We start from the raw sequence: 18,267 nt of genomic DNA on the forward strand, positions 1-18,267 counted from the left end.
TTCCACCCTATATCTTATCCTATATTTTTTCTCGAAGAACATAAATCAAAAAGTAAAATTGTTTCATCACTTTTAATTTTTTTAACGTTAAAAAATTATGCCCTTTATATATTTTTAGATTTATTAACAGTTTTTTTCTATAGAGATTAGATAATAATTTTTGAGATCTTAAATGTCCTAAGGATAATTTTTCGATCCACCCTTATTCCTGAATATCATCTTTTAAATAATAAATAGACAATTTATAAAAATTCCCTCTAAAGAAATCTAAAGTCATAAATATATTATAGTAAAATTAAGTGTTACGAGACATTTCTTTATTTAAATCTTTTTCCATAGTTTAATTTTCCATATTTAAAAGTAGTTTTTGCAGATCAAAAAATTTAACATAACAAATTTTGTTTGAAGATGTGATTTGTTAGAATAAAGATATTCTAAAATATTGGTGTTGTTTCAGAGGAAAAAATATCATTATAAAAAATGTTAACTTCAGATTCGTTTTTAGCGGACAAAATGCAGTAAGATATATTTCTGTTTTAAGATGCAATAACTTGTTATTTCAATTTTATCTTCATATTTTGATTCTTTTCATTTAATAGTAGCTTTTTACCCTGACAAAAGTTTTTTATTGATGTTTAATCAGTTTTGGTAAGTATATTCTTTCGAGGTATTTCGAAATTTGTTTCCGAGCCAATTAGTTTTTGTCCAAATCTAAATTTCTACGTAACCTAACAATAATACATTGTGCACCAAGAGAAGAAAGAAAATGTTTTCTGACGAGCTTCTAAGTTGCTGCTCGAGCAAAGCGATAAAATTTTCGTCGGAAAATTCTACTTTCCGAACACCTGTTTAGGAAAAACACATTTGTGAAACACATTTCTTTCCGGATCATCCCAAATTAATTAATTTCATTTAAAACCTTAATTATAATACTTTTAAATTTTAAAATTTCATTCCGAATCAATCCCAAGCTAAATTTTAATCGTTTTTAAATTATGAAATTTTATTCCGAATAAATCCGAATCAATTCGTTTCCAAATAAATAGGATTGATTCGGAAGAAAATTTTAGGATTCAAATAGATTAAAATTTAGTTTCGGAATGTAACGAATTGATTCAGAATAAAAAAAAAACAATTTAAATTCTGCTTTAGAACAAAACGGATTGATTTTGAAAAAATAATTTTCGCATTGAAATTTATATTTTGATAGAAACTGATTGACTCGAAAACCAATTTCGGAATGTCTCGTAATAATGCTGAAGTATAAAAATTTAATACGAAATTTTTGTCAGGGCAAAAAACGCAGAGGGTGATGGAGCAATTCTGACTTCAAATTAGTTTTTTGAAGTCAAAAATACTATAAGACACGTATATATAATTAAATGATTTGACAACTCGTTTTCTTTGTGTGCCGGTGTTGTTACTTATATTGTAAAATTTGAAAAAATAAACTTCAATAACTAAATGTGTACCGTATAATTCATAACTTATTTTAATTACTGGTCAACTAAAATAGTCCGCAGAAATAAGTCTACTGACATCCCGCAGACTTTCTATAAACTATTTCACTCATTGTCAAGTGATCATGAAGATAACCAGTTTTATTATTTTAATCTTTTTTTATTAATGTAAAATTTTAATATTTATTGTAATATTAGTTTGTTTTTATTATTTTTATTTAATACCTATAAAAATAAATAGGTTAATGAAACTACACAAGCAGTAGCAAAATTGTTAATACTTTATTGATTAGAAAAAAGAATTACGTTAATAAAAATAGACAAGTAATAGAGAATTAGTCAATACTTCATTGAAAACAACTTTGTAGAGTCCTGCTGCCAGGTAGTTTATTTTTTTATTTGAAAAAAGTGAATCATAAAGAGTTATTATATGTATTATTATTAGTTATATTAAAAGTATATTTCTGTTTATTATAAAAAGAAAATTATTTACTATATTTTTAACATCTGTAATAAAATAAAACTTGTATTATTTATTTTAAATCATACAGATTGCTAAAAAAATTTGGAGAACAAAAATTATTATAAACCTAAACAAAGTTTTAATCAAAATGTCCTGTTAAGAATATTTTTTAATTTTAATTAAATTCTAAAAAAATTATATTTTTACAAGTTTATTTTTCATCTATTGTCTAAGCATATTGCGACTTTTAAGCAGTTAAAAATAAGTTATAATTAAAAATAGATGAAAATTCAGAAATTTAAAAATATCAAAATGCTCTGATATTTCGACGTTTGTTTTGATTAAATTTTAAAACAATTTTTTAAATATAAATTTACGTTTTACTGTTTTTATTTAACAGTTATCTGAAAAATAAATCTAGTAAAAGTAATCAATAGTTGAATTAATCTAAATTGTAAGACAAATATTTTTTCTCCGCGACGGCGCGTCGGCACACAAAAGTGGTCAAAGAATAAAAGTCGCAATTCTTTTTCATATTCACCTTATAGTATTGAAGTATATTTAAAAAATATATACCTGTTGAGTTTTAGAATAAAACGAAACAAAATTAAATTGTACCTTAATGCCCTTCAATTAACGGTTTTGAGATTTTATGAGATGTTTTGTAAAATCTGTAAAAATATTAACATTTCTTAAGAGAAAATTATTATTAGGGGGTTGTATTAAAAATCGCTGTTTCTTTATTAAAGTTTGATTATTTATTATTAACATAAATGAGGAGCTGCACTAATCAAAGTATGTCCCTTCAGAAGTTATAACTTTTAGACATTTTTCTGGTAGAAAAAACTGTTTGTCTTTTGAGGTGATCCACTTACTTAGAATTAAGTCTTTTAATGCAACCTTCTAATAATTGAATTATTATTAATTGCTTAGGATTTTATATCAGATTTAGGAAAAACCAATTATTAACTATTTAATATACGTGGGAATTTGTAAGGCCTGGAAGGCATGATATAATGTTGCTTAAAAAAAAGAGGGTTATCTTTTTTTATATACTTCAATCCTAGGGGATGAGAGCAAAATAATTCCGACTTTTCTTTCCCCTCATCTGCTTTTGGACTACCCTATACGGTATACTGCCATTGACAATGAAAGAAGTTTCGTTCTAAATAAACAGTAATGATTGTATCGAAGTTTAAAATGATAGCTTCTTATAACTGAAAAATTCTGAAAAAAAATTAAATTTCGTATTAACTTTTTATGATAACAAATTTGTGTTACTCATCTTTTAATTTTGAATGTAGATTGCAATTTATAACGCAAAAAACATGAAATTATTTTAATTTTGTTAAACATGAATGTCGCAGTTGAAGTCCAACCAAATAGTTATTTCAAAGAAAGAATTATCAAGTTTTTATAAAAAATAAAAATTTATTTTTATTAAAATTTTGTTCTAAAATCTAGGACCTCGAATTAAAAATGTTTTTTTTGTAATTTACGTGTATAATGTACAGGCATTTCTAAAAAAGAATTATTATTTTCATAGCGAAATTCATGCACTTTTCCTTTTAGTTGAGTTTTATAAAGTAGATTTTTTATTGAAACGACTATCGTAAAAATTTTATTTAAGTGACCTATTACTTAACATAATTTCTATATACTGAATTTTTTAATGCAATATTCCTATTCCACCGAAACTTTTTTTAAAGAAGTTTCATTTCCATCAATGCTTATTTTATTCTCTTAAAACGTTTTAAATTTTTACTTTGCCATATTAGTCATTTTTCTGAAAAAATATGGTAAAAACATTTTAGTGTCAATTTTAAAATCAATCACTTTTTTCATTAAAATAATTTATGATTGGTTAATTTCAAAATTCACGATAAATTGTTGTTGCCAGATATTTTTTCAAAAAATGATTGAGAATTGTGTTTTACAAGTTCTTTCAAATCAGCATTTCTGGAAATGGATCTTTAGTTTAACCCTTAAAGTACTCACTTAAACTTACGTTCGATACACACATGGGCAATTTATATCCCAGAATACTTTAAAAGTTTATATCTTCAGCTACAATTGTTGAAATTCAGTAGATTTTTTTTAATTGATAGAAAATTTTTTCAGAAACACAAAAAATATAGTTTTATTGATACAAAATTAATTTTTAAAAAAATATTTAAAAATAAACAATGACATGTTTTCAAAGAAGGAGCCCAATTTTAAAAAACACATGCGTGATTTGTACTCAGTGTATACTTTTTAAGAGTTAATAAAGATTTAGTGAAATAGAAATTCTGAAATTTAAAAATTTCGTTAAATAAAAATATAATAAAATGAATATTCGTTTAAATTCAAACTTTTAGAATGAAAAATACTCTGTAAATACAGGGAGTTAGATTTTAAATTCCTACGGGAGTCTAAAAGTCTCACCCCTTTGAGTTGAAGTAAAAGTATAATTAATGCTAAGAGAGTAAATGTTAAGGATATTAATCTAATATCCACATTTTTCACAGTGTAATGAATAATAAAAATTAAAAAAAAAAAACAATTTTCATATTTTTGAAAATTCTAGTAAATAGAAATTTAGTTTAATGAAATTTAGGTGAACTAGAGAATCTGATATTTAAAAGTTCAGTTGAATATAAATTAAATACACGTTTTTTAATATGAAAATTTGGTTCAATATAAATTCTACTTTATAAAATTAGGTTAAATAGCAACCCGACTTTATAAATGTCAAAAAACTATAAATTCAGACTCATAATATTAAGAGAATAATTCATGCGTTATAATCGAATGCCGAACTCAATGCACTTGTGTCAGTTCACTTTGAACTCTTATCACTTGTCAAAAGAATCGCTTGATATGGAGATAAACATGAATCAATAGCTTTAACCTTTTTACGTTACTGTAGGAAACTACAAATTGGAAAAAAGTTTATTTTGTTTGTTATGAATTTTTAAATATGAGATGTAAAATAGCACAATATGTTGCAGTAATATTATCGAAAAAAATACTTAAAGTTACAATAAAGTGTACATAATCAATATTGCTTTATTATTGCAATGAAATATTCAATATTCGTGATAATAGTACTGAAATATTTTGTGATGTTTGCTCATGGTTTTTGGATTTTGTATAGCATATTCAATAAATGTCTTATGAAGTGTTCTGAATTTTTTCTAATATAATTAAACCTTTGTCGGATTTAAATTATTATTTTCAAAATTGTGTTTTTAAATTAATTTTGTTTCTAAACAATAAATGTATTTTTATTTATTAAACTGTACACGAAGAAAAGATGTATATAAAAATACATGACTGGTAATCGTGCATAGGAAAAAGTATAAAAAAAATTATATTTAATAATAAATATTACTTTAAAAGAGGACATCTATTAAAATTTTAATCATACAATTAGTTATTGCACAAATTGTTGAATCAATTCCTATAGTTGTATTTTGACTTAACTAACATAGTTTGTTTAAACCTTTTCCGCAGTGTGAACACGAGTAATCGCTGGATTCTTAATCGAACTTTGTTTACTCTATTAGTTCACAGATACTTTAATAGGCTTATCATGAAATTGAGGAAAATTAATAGTTTAGTATTAATTATGTTTTTATCTTCTATTTGTGATTAATGGAAAACAATACTATCATATTTTTTCTAATATCTACATTTTAATTACTTATCATTTTCCTAGCCTAAAAGATAGATTTTTCTGTTCGTTATACATGATAATATTAAATTTGATTTTAAAAATCTAACTTGACAGATCAGTAGACAAAAAAATGATCAAATCATTAAGATTTATTACAAAAGAACATTCAATTTCTTTAAAAATTTGAGATCTGTGGAGAGATTTAAAGATAAAAATTTTCTCACAATAAAATGTGAAAATATACTATAAACAATAAAACAAAGGTACTCAGGTAAAAATTTGAATAATTCGCAGATATCATACCGTAAAAAAACAAAAAATACAATTTATGAAATTTCCAAATTATTTTTCTTACTATATATTTTTTATTATTTTTTTTAACAATTATTAAAATAATAATTATAAATGACTTAAATTCCTTTTCATTATTATCAAATTTTAATTAATTATATAAATTCTCACGTTTTTTACACTAACAATTGAAATAGGCAGGTAAAATGAAAGTTCAAAAGAAGGTTCGATATAGCCACAGTCGTTAAAACGCTTCAGATTAGGTCATGCGTCGGGGTTCGATTCCCGAAGGGTTTAATTTTAATTTACTTTAACAGCCCAACAACAAAAATTATTTTTTGTTCGGCGAACCAAATTACTCAATTCTTACGTATTTTGGGTCGGTGAATCCGAATCCGGACAGTAAATGTCAAATAAAAATTTCGAATTTTTACTATATATAGAGCGCTGCTATGTTGCGCTGGCACTTAAAGGAATCCCACTGCAGGGCCAACGGCAGCCAGTAATAAAAAAAAAATTTATTTCGTTAAAAATTTAAATATTTTTTAAAAATAAATGAAAAAGAAATTAATTAGATTCAGTTAAAATTTACAGCACAGTAGAATATTCTAGTTTAAGAACAAATCACTTGAGCGTCATGGCGTTCCAATTGGCTTTGTAAGATGCATAATCACGATATCCTGCACAAGGGAAAATGAAGTGAAATATATATTTATATACTTAGATTGATCTGGAGATTATAAAATTTTTAAATAACATTTTTAAAATTTCGTAGTGAATCAATATTCGCATTAATTAATATTTACTGGGATAACAATCAAATGATAAGATGGACCTAAAATAGTCGTGGGAATTTGGTGAAATACGCGAATTCAACGAGGGGTGTCCAACCCAGCAAAGCTCATGTGTTTTACTTAAGCAATGGAATTAGTTCCGTTCTTGGTTTTTTGGCATCCTCACCAGCGCTAATATACATGTAGCATTTGTGTCGCAATATATGTGTGAAACTAAAATAAACGTGTCTATGACAGCTGGTTTCTGCCTAATTCTAACTTTTTTATGTTTGTACTACTATACCTCCATTAACGTTTGATGACAATACTAATAAAAATAATAATAATACAACCAATATGAAATCAGATTTTTTCCATGTGAATTTAATGCAATAAAGAGTAAAACTAATAAATAATTAATTAAAATTAAATTAAAAGTGCATTTAAATGAAAATAAAATTAATTTAATAAATAAAATTTAGACATTTATTTTAAAAAAAGCAAATGCATTCGTTTCTTTTTTATAAGGAGATTTTGCAATTTTATTTGGTTTAGACTTGACGTTATTTGAGCTTTTTGGTCGTCTCTTGCGATAACTGGCCGTCTCTTTAGATTCTTTATTGTCATCTAATTGTCACTGGATCTGGTGGTTCCGAAGACATTTTAATTGCATTGAAAATGTGGAGAAAATCTATAAAAGTAGGTTAGTTGTGTACGTAAAAACTAAGCAAATTATAGAATATTTTGTTAGAATTTAAAAATTTTATTTTATTAAAATCTTTAAAAATAATGGAATACAATTATAATTTATAATTATTACCATTATATTTTAATTAATTTGCACAATTATATGCTAAACATGTTGATTTTTCAGATACTGACAACTTTAGCAGCGAACGCAATAGAAACTAATAAATTCTTACGTCAACTAAGTGTAATACATATATTTAATGACCTAACCTAAATTTTTTATAGCTTTTACGTTGCTAATATAATAAAATAACATTTTGTATGTAAACCAGATCGTAATATTAATAATTTTTTGAGATTTAAAAGTTATTTAACCCTCTCTATACTATGTAATCAATGAAATTCGAGCATTCGTTTGTTTTTAAGGTTGAGTTGAATTTACTTCCTACTGTACCAGCTTACATGTCATTTTTCCAACAAATTGGTATTAAAGTGAGATTGTGTATTTAATTTCTTCCAAATTTTAATGAGAATTTTAAATCGGCATTTGTGAAAATTTATATACAGACCGGAAAAAACCTCAGCTTTCGTTTGCAATTATTTATTTAAAAAAAAACGGACCGATTTTAGTGAAAATAGCAAATTTATGTTTAATTATACAGAAAATGAAGTTCAAAATTCACCATTGGAAAGAGCATGAAAAATCATTCAAAAAACATATCTGACAAAATTTTTTTTATTGCATTTATAGACAGCAAAAATTCAAATAGTAGGCGGTGTCAGGGTAAACTCATAAAATTGACGCCCCTCTATCTCCCCCAAAATTTCGAAAAAGTCCAAAATTTTTTTGGGGATATTTTACTTTTAGGTAGAACAACAATTTCCCCAAGTTTCACTTTTTTTTGAGAAATCAATTTTTCAACTTAGGACATTACACGTAAAATGCCTCATATATGGAAAGATAGATAATTTTATTGCGAACACGATAATATAAAGTTGTCTGAGAAAAAATTTACAGGAATCACGGTTGACATTCTTTAAAGTTTAACAATTTTATGAAAAATAAAGATTCGTGCATGCTCTTTATCCGAACGTTAAACATAAGGATAGCGTTACTGAATTGCGGGCGCCATCTTAGAGAATGTAACTTCAATTTTTGTATACAAAATGTTCTTAACGTGTTACGCATTATTATAGATGGCGCCCGCCATTCAGTAACGCTATCCTATTGTTTAACGCTCGGATAAAAAGCATTTGCGAATCTTTGTTTTTCATGAAATTTTTAAACTTTAAAGCACTTTTCATCCGGTAAACAGATCAGTGAAGATCGGTTCCTATGCGGATCCTGTACTAATATGTTTTTCAAAAAACAAATGAAAAATTAAATTATAAATTGTTTAAACGAATATATAAATTTTATAATTTTTTTTTACAATTTTGAATGAATATTTTTTAATTTTTCCATCAAATCAGTGTTCCTTTTTTATGGCCATAATTTTCAAGTTTTTTAATGATTCTAATAATCTTCTTGTTCATGTCAATTTTTTTTTACTTTTTTGTGACATCTTCATTTTATTTGGAATAGAAAAATTATCTTCATAACTCTCTAAAAAGAAAAAAATAATTAGTATGCATTATTTTTTTTAAATTTTTTATTATTTAAAAATAATATTATTAAATAATAATAAAAAACAAACAATTATAAAAAAATATTTTTTTAAAAAAAGTATTAATTCCTGGAAAACAATTTTTCACAATAAATACCACTATTCGTAAAAATTATCTCTTCTTCAGAAATATTCGTATTCAACAACAATTATATTATTTTTTCTTTTTGATGTTTTTTGGTTGACTTTTAAAACAATTCCGGAATTCTCTTTAACATCGTTATTTAAAATAGAAGAATTCATTTTCAATTTTAGCAATATATTTTCTTCTTTCCTTTCACAAGTTTCCTTATATTTTTCTCTTCTATAAAATATGTAATATTAATTAAACATTTAAATATTGAAATTATAATTTCATTTATATGTAATTATACTTACATTCTTCTTTAAACATTGAGTATAATGTTTTTTAAGGTTTTGTCAGTTATGGTATTGTTTTCTATAGTTTCACAAATAGGTTCATGAATTTTTAAATTATATCTTCGAATCATTGAAGTTACATAATTAATCAAATTTCAGTCATATACCGTATCATCAAGATTAAACAGCCATTGTACGAATTTATTTACAGAACTGTTTGAAATATTTTGCGTGGAAGTCGCAGTTGGTAAATTTAATGTGAAAAAATTAAAAACAGTATGCTACATTTCGAAAATTAGATAATTTTAAATATTAAAGATATTTCCAGGGAAACATTTTAATAACTACTAAAACTTTTTAAAAAAATGACACATGTCAGTGTTCGACCAGTGTTAATGTCGTTTGTACGATCACACTACTTTTTTCCGAATTTTTTTACTATAAAGACTGAACAATGAATAACAATACTCACATAGCACATTATATTAAATACGAGGTTTTTTATAATGCTTTCATATGCATTTTAAATAGTTTTAAATTAGAATAAAACTTATTGACATATTGTACTTCATCTAAACAATTAAGCCTAGTAAAAATTGGTTTCTCGACTAGTATCGGCAATGTGCATGGTATTTAATTGGCTAGTAATGGTCAAATAAGGTTTGTGTACGCGAAAGGAAGACTAACAATTTATTCAAGCTGACAGTAAAACAAGATAGAGAATTTATTAATTCAACCATTAAGGGCAGATAAAAGATAAGATAAAAGGCAGTGTATCAAATGTTTATCCGTCCAATTAAAGGCAAGTTAGAGGATATATTTCCCGGACATTAAAGGCAAGGTTTAATGTGATAATCCGTCCTATGATGGAAAGATAAAAGGTGTTAACCCTACCTATAAAGAGAAGGTGAAACGTGTTGACCGGATCAATAATACCAAGAAATATGTTATTGTGATAATTAAAGGCCATATAGAGAATCTTTTTGGAAATATTATAAATTTTTTTTGACTAAATCTATATAATTTTGCTTCCTCGTCGAGGGAGCTTTGTAGTCCTTTCGTTTATAAAAATATATAAAATTTACATTTGAGGTAAATTTAATAAATTAATGAAAGTTAAAAAATAGAAAATTCACATTTTAGCTGAAAAATTTTGTATTTATTTAAATTCAAGTTTAAATATCAAATAATTGTGTTTCTTGCATTGAAACAAATCGATATAATTGTAAATAATTATAAATTATATATTATTTTTCATTAATATTTAGAAATTTCGGCTTAAATGTGAATTTTTGATTTTATAACTTCCATTAATTCTTTAAATTTAACTCAAATGTATGTATAGGTACTCAAATGTTTATATTATTATTATATTATTTTTGTATGTTTATTTCAATGTTAATGCTTTCTCCACGAGGAAGCAAATTTTTTTGCTGATCGTAAAGAGGAAGCAAAATGTTCATGTAATGAACATCTGAATTTACAACTTGTTTAGCTTCTTGTTACATGAAAATTCTTGTGAATAAAGTGAGACATAACAAAGCAGAAGAATTGGAAAGAATTCAGAATCTGAATTCCTTTGAATGGGCGAATTTACGTTTTTATTCAATTCCTCGATAAAGCAAAAAAAGTAAAAAAAATCTATTCTTCTTAATTGACTTGGCTAAAATTTATACTGTAAATTATACATATTCTTCTCAACAACCTGACGCAGTCAATTGTAAAACATAGAAATGCGCTCTAAATGGCCTGACATATAGTCAATTTATAGAAATAACCACATCTACATCACTTTTTAAATTTCTTATTCCTTTCAAAACGATTTGGAAATTTTGAAGCTGGAATTCATTTTTTTGATAGTTAGATGTTCACCCAAAAAAGCATATTTTTACGAATTTTTTTCTAATAGATAAAATGAAATATTTTATTCAAACAATTTATGTACATAATCAAAAGGACACATTTGGAGAGTAAGTTATGAAATTTTGATTAAAAAAGATTAAAAATTCAGCCATTGGGACCTTGTTTTCTGTGACCCTTCAAAAAAAGTTGTTTTGGCGTTGTCAGCATAAGACATGACAGATTCATCAGAAATTAAAAGCAAAATATTTTCTGTTAGTAGATGCCTATAGCTTATTATAGCACTTAGGCTTTCAAGATCACTGATTATGAAACTAAAGTCCATTTTCAAAAATAAAAAATGTCGGATCAGTTAGTATGGTTACTCAGAGGTGTTCAATGTCATCTAAATTCAAATTTTGATTTTAGAAATGAAAAACAGTGGATGAAATATAGTGAAAATCAATAATGTAAAAATCAAATAAGAAAAATAACTATCAAATTCCACCCCCGCAGTTAGCTATAGTAAATATAAAAATAGTTTACAACACAAACTCTTTCGCGCCTGCAGAAACGTAATTTTGGTAATTTATTTACGTTTTTCCCTCCTTTGAGCCTTTTACCCCTTGTGACTGGTATCAAGCCTGAATTTATTATTATTATTATAATTTGTCGACTACATCTTGCCTTTGTTCGTTGGATTATTATCCCTTATTTTCGTTGATCTGGTTGTCGATAACATCTTGCCTTCGTTGGTTGGATTATTCCATCTTACCTTTATTGGTGGGATTATTACATCTTCCTTTCGCATGCTGGATTCGGCATTACATTTAGTCTTTATTGGATATATTGGATCCGCCATTTTGAATGTTTAAAAACGGACCTTAGATTCATAATCAGCGATCCCGAAAACCCCTGAGTAACAATTTTCAAGTAAATTTTCAAGTCAATTTTTTATTTTCATATACGCCATATTGAATCCGCCATTTTGAATTTTTAAAAACGGATCTTAAATTCGTAATCAGTGACCCCAAAAACCCCCGAATAACGTGTTTTAATCGAATTCAGTCGATTTTTTATTTTCATGTCCGCCATATTGGATCCGCCATTTTGAATTTTTGAAAACGGACTTCAAATTCTTAATCAGCAGACAAAAATCTTGAAGGAACCATTTTGACGGATTTTTTTAAAAATTATTATTCGATGTTGCATGTTCTTTTTTTTGACATGGCTCGTTTTGACCCCCTGTATTTCCGAAAGGGAGCGTATGCTCATCTTGAAATTTTGCAGGGATTATTGGGCAATCATATGTTACCATTTGGTATTAAAGGAAGTTTCAAAATTCGAGGTACGAAAAAGGGTAATTTTTTGCCGAGGCTCTTTGTAGGCAAAAAATTAGTTACTATTTTTTAAGTGAACAATATATTTTTTCCAATCGTTTATCATAAACGTTTTGAACTTCACCGATGTAAACTAACAAGTTTTAAGTAAATTTAAATTATTTTTAATTTTCTAGTCTATAATGTAATGTATCAAAAAATGTACGTGTGTGACATGACGTTGTAGGGGGAGAGGAGTGTTCAAAGTTTGTGACATGGGGGGAGGAAATATTTTGCCATCGTTTTATAAAAGATTCTTTGCCCATTAGTTGAGATACAAAAAGCAAATAATATATGCAGTATTTTATTTTTGATAAGATTATTTCTCCTGTAACCAAACTGTCTACATGAGAATGCTACTGCGTGCGCAAATGTCGTCTGCAAGTCAACAAAGCAGAAATTACAATTGTTTACACTCGGAAGTTATTAAAATTTAATAAGTTAAACTTACCATTGCACTTTGATTCCTTTGGAACATTAGGGGGGGTCACCCCGTGTGATGGCAACTATTTTTGCCATTTTTTGCGATTTTATTTTTGAATCTATGAAAACATAAAACTTTAAATTTTTTACTGGACATTTAGTGACATTTTAACAACAAGTACAAATTATTTCAAGTAAAAATCCTTAAATTTTTTGGACTTATAATACAACACAGAAAAAAGCTGGTGTTATTTTTGTTGCGGGTAATTTTCTCCAATGCTAAAACCCATAAGATTTAACCCAGATTTAGGGTAAAATTTGTTGCGTGTTATTTTAACACCAATTCTGGTGTTAAAATAACACTTTGTTTTTCCTGTGAAGGAACTTTGATTTTTAGACAGTTGTCCATCGGCGTCCACGATTCCGGCTGATTGACTGATCCAAAAGCAAAATAGCATTTTAATCTGTAAGGCTGTAGCTATCGCCGAAACTAGGATTATTTGAAAATATTAAAAATTGAAGTAGTTTCGAGAAAAACGCGTTTGAAAGTTTAAGTATGCTTAACCGCGCGCTTGAACACACTGGCTTATTAGTGCTATAACTTTTACAGGACGTTTTATATCAAAAAATCGCTTTACCCACATATTCAACATATGTTGTAGATGAAATTTATGCAAAACAAAAAAAATCGATTTTTTGAACCCATCACACGGGGTGACCTCCTTAAAGGAAACACAGGTAAGATCATTTTAGCGTTTAAGAAATTGAATTTTATATTGGCGCACGAAATTTATTCAATTATTATTTAATAATTTTTTTAGTTGCAAAATTAGAAAAAAAATTTGTAAAGCAGATTTATTCTTCTCATTTTCCTTGATATTTTTTAAAAAGATAGAACTCAATTTGATTAATAGAACGGAAGATATAGCAGTTTAAAATTTTTTGTTATTATTGCAAATCTCGTAAACTAACAAATATTTTAAGCTGAAATTTACGTTAAAGATTAGTCGAACAATATGTAAAAAAAATTCCAAAGTTTCATTGCAATCGGTTAACCTACTCCGAAAAAGTGAAAATCTGACCTGGAATCGCACGAATATTAAAAAATATACTTTTAAAACAGCTTATTTAAGTAACCAAGGACTTTCATTAGCCAACATTATAGATCTCAAATCTCTGTATTAAAAGAATATTATCTCCCCAAAATATCACATTTATTATAATACTTTTCATACAAAAAAAAGGTTGATCGAAAAGTTTAGATAAAAAAATTGAATTTACTGTTATGAATTTAATTATGTATTGTTTTACACAAGAAATTAATGTTTTCTGAAATTTGAATTTTTTTATACACCGAATCAGTACCATGTCGGAGGTAAAAAAATATTAAAACCAGTACTGGCAGTAGACTGTCATACACACCGAATCAGTACTATATCGCTGGTAAAAAAACATTAAATAAAAAGTCTTAAAATTGTTCTAATAGGTAGAAAACGATGATTTTTTATTAATATTATTTATTTATATAATAATAAACGACAAATAGTTGATTCTTTGTGTTTCCATTTTTGTTATTAAAAGTAAAATGTGTCAAATTTATTATTACACACCTTTATAATCGACAGTTCTTCATAACTCGATATATTTGATGTATTTTTAAATTAAATTTTCAAACTTTTTTACCATTTATATTTTACAATCGTCTTTTATTAACTTATTTTTAATTGTGTAATTCATCAATCATTTTTTTGTTTTAATATAATTATTTACGGTAAAAATAATTTATTAATGATATTCAACTGAAATTGATATACAGTTTTATTTCATAAAATCTTTGAAATAATTATAAATTTTTGTGAGGTAAAAAAATTCTAGAATGAATTCATTTTATTTTCATGATCCAAAGATAATACGGTCTTCGAAATCAAAACTTTTGCATTAGGATGAACTACTTCAAGTCAGCACTTCAAGCCAGCGCGGCTGTGCGGTATGCGATCATCAGGACGACAAAGAACACGGAGAATCCGCTCATTTCGAATAGCTTCAAAAAGAATGACAAAAATTTAAAAAACTTAATAGACACTGGAAACCTCGCCCCCGATACTTTCCTTTATTTGGACAAATATAATTTCATTGTCGATGGGGATAATGTCCCTATATTCTACCACATTCAAAGACACGCACGCGATAGAATAATCAAATATAATGTAATTGATTTGGAAACAAATCCGAGAGTAAAAGTAAAATATTCTAGAGTGGCATCCGCCCGAGAGAGAAATAAGGACAGTTCGTTATTCTTAAAGTCCTGCTGGTGGCTAAACGGTGAGGTATAGTCCCATTTTGGGAAAAAATAAATATATGCAAACTGGTTTCCTTTTATTTTATTAATTCTGTTTTATTGCTGTTGATATTGTGTTCTTTTTCCTTATCCTGTCCATCCCGAATTGATAGTGTAATTACGATAACTAATAATGTTTTTCGCCGATCGAATGTAACTTGAGTGGAGTGTGATACTTTGGAAATGTATTGTGCCTCAAGGGAGGAAAAAAAATAATAAAAAAAAAAAATAAAAAAAAAATAAAATAAATAAATTCTCAGTACAATTACGCTTGCAAGTATTTCAGACTCATAGTCGACACACAAATTGCATTTCATAAAAAAATTATGTCTCATCGCATTCTCAATCTCATCAGGGATTACATTGAATTGAGATAGATAATAATCAGGCAAAATTCAATTTAAGTTATATGAGATAGTAATAATCATTAAAAATTAATAGGGCTCCATTGTTGACACAAAGGTCAACAAATTCACTTTTATAAAAATAAACTGAAAAAGGAAGTGGAAAAGAACGAATATCATAAAGAACTATTTCTCAAATACTTTTAATTGTATTAATTTAAATTTGGCATATCTTTTTTCTTATTTACAATAGAACTCTTTTTCTCTCTTCTTTTCTTTTCTATTCAATATTCTAAAAGTGTACGTTCAGTTTTTGTGATAGCAATATCTGTATTTTTTTCTGGCAACGATATTAAACCCTCTACGAAATGTTTATATGGAAAACCCGAGTCTTCGTTTTTTCTACTATTAGGACATGAAATGCTACAACTACATACGCACCAATATCATATGTTCATTCGACGAGTTCTGACCAAAGCGGTCCGTTCGATACTATAAAAGAAACTATCAAAGAATGTACACAGCGTTGTTTTTTCATTTGTTATTTCGTTACTATTTGTAAAGTCTATGTTGTTCCTCTAAAATAAATGAAAAAAAAAAAAAAAAGCTGTGCGGTATGCGTATCTGATTTGCGTTCTTAGGGTTTAGGGTTCGATCTCCCACGCGTGCGAGATTTTTCATTCTTAGTTTTAAGTGTTATAAGTACAATATTTGTTAATATTTAATATTAATTATTAAATTAACTATAAGTGCGAAGTAAAACAAATTTAAAAAAACGATAATTATTATTTTAATTATTTATTATTAATAATAGTTTAAATATTTTAAATAACATTAACTATTAAATGTAAAAATGTGAATAATAAGCTTATAAGAATGAAATTTACAATGGAAAGCGTTTCCATGTAAATAGCATTTTGTAAAAAATAAAGTAAGATTTTAACTCCGGATGAGTACTTTGCCAGTACTACGTTAGTACTGGTGAGCGGGACAAAATCAGTACTGGACAGCGTTACCAGCCAGGGTTGTCCCACTACTGGCCCAGTACGGCAGTCAGTACCTACTGTTATACTGACTGGCAGTGTGGGGTCAGTACTATGCCAGTGGCAGATATCTACTTGGGATTACTTATATTTTTTAAGAAAAAATAAATCTCATGACTGCGAAAAATTATTTTTTCTTACTTATCCGTTTAAAAATTTAGAAGAAGAATATAAACATAGTTGAAAATAATTTAAACTATAGAAAATTCACAACTTTATTTAAAAATTAAAGAATATTTAAACTAATTATAAATAGGGTTAAAATGTACTGTAAAATCTATTATGCAATCACTCCCACGTGGAAAAGTTCCCGGGAGAAAATTCCGGAAAATTTGTATTTCTTAGCAAAAAAAGGTCCCCATGTATGATCTGGTGTCTAGGTCAATTTTGGCTAACTTCTAAAGGGAAATTAACATTACCATTTCCAATTTTTCTAATTCTTATTACCACTTTCGATTCCACTTTTTCTAATTTTCTTTTCCGTTTGAACTTCCACTTTTATATTTTTATTACAACTTTTTCTTATATTCACTCCCACTTCCATTCCCATTTTTTCTAATTTTCATTCCAACTTTCACTTTTTATAATTTTCATTCCCACTTCCACTTTTTTATTTTCATTACCACTTTCACTTTTTTATTTTCATTACCACTTTCCTTTTCACTTTTTCCAATTTTTATTATCACCTCTATTCCCACCCGAGTCGAAATTTTAATTCTCTTTTGATTCTCTTAAACTGCAAGTTTTCGAGAATAAAGAGAATCAAAAGAGAATGTATTTTAGGGTTTCGTTTACGCAGTGAACCGTTATGGTTTCACTCATGTCAATCCACAAAATCATGTCCCCCACCTCTAAAACCTAGCAATTCCAACCGATTCAGCTCAAACTTGGTATACATACGTATTTTCGCGAGTAGATTAAAGGAAAATTATAGCTAACCCGATTGGAATTGGATTGCATATAGTTATATTCGAAAAACTCGAAATTTCTGAAAAAGCGTGACCCCCCCCCCGTCTTTGCTTTAACAGTTTTCACGTGTAGATTTCACGAAAAATATAGCTATTCCTTTTGAAATTGGCTTAAATATTGCCTCGCTACAAAAACTCAAAATTCCTAAAAAAAGCTCAAAATTCCTTTTTATCTTAAATTTGACAATTTTTTAACCAATCATCTCAAACTTTGTACATATGGGGTAAAATTCCTGTAGTGAATTAAGTGAAAAAAAAGTTGATCGGTTCGGGCTGTATAAGTAATTTAACCACGAAGTATTGTTAGGTTTTTTTAAAAACTGTCGAAGAGTTTTCGAAAGGTTTTTTCCTGCTCTTTCGAATGGTGCAGAAAAAATTTAAAATTTGACCCTTTTTTTGAAATTTAAACTTTTTTTCTAATTTTTTTTAAGTTCGGTCCTTTTTATTTTTTTTATTTATTTTTTTTAAAGCTAAAAATGTGTATTTTCACCACAAAAAATATTGAGATGTCTTTTTTGTTATTTTCGAGATATTAATTAATTAATAGCAATAAAAAATGAAATATGTC

Source organism: Leptopilina boulardi, unplaced genomic scaffold, assembly GCF_019393585.1.
Source record: "Leptopilina boulardi isolate dan_hultmark-lab unplaced genomic scaffold, ZJU_Lbou_2.1 LbouV2_226, whole genome shotgun sequence".
Lineage (NCBI taxonomy): Eukaryota > Metazoa > Arthropoda > Insecta > Hymenoptera > Figitidae > Leptopilina > Leptopilina boulardi.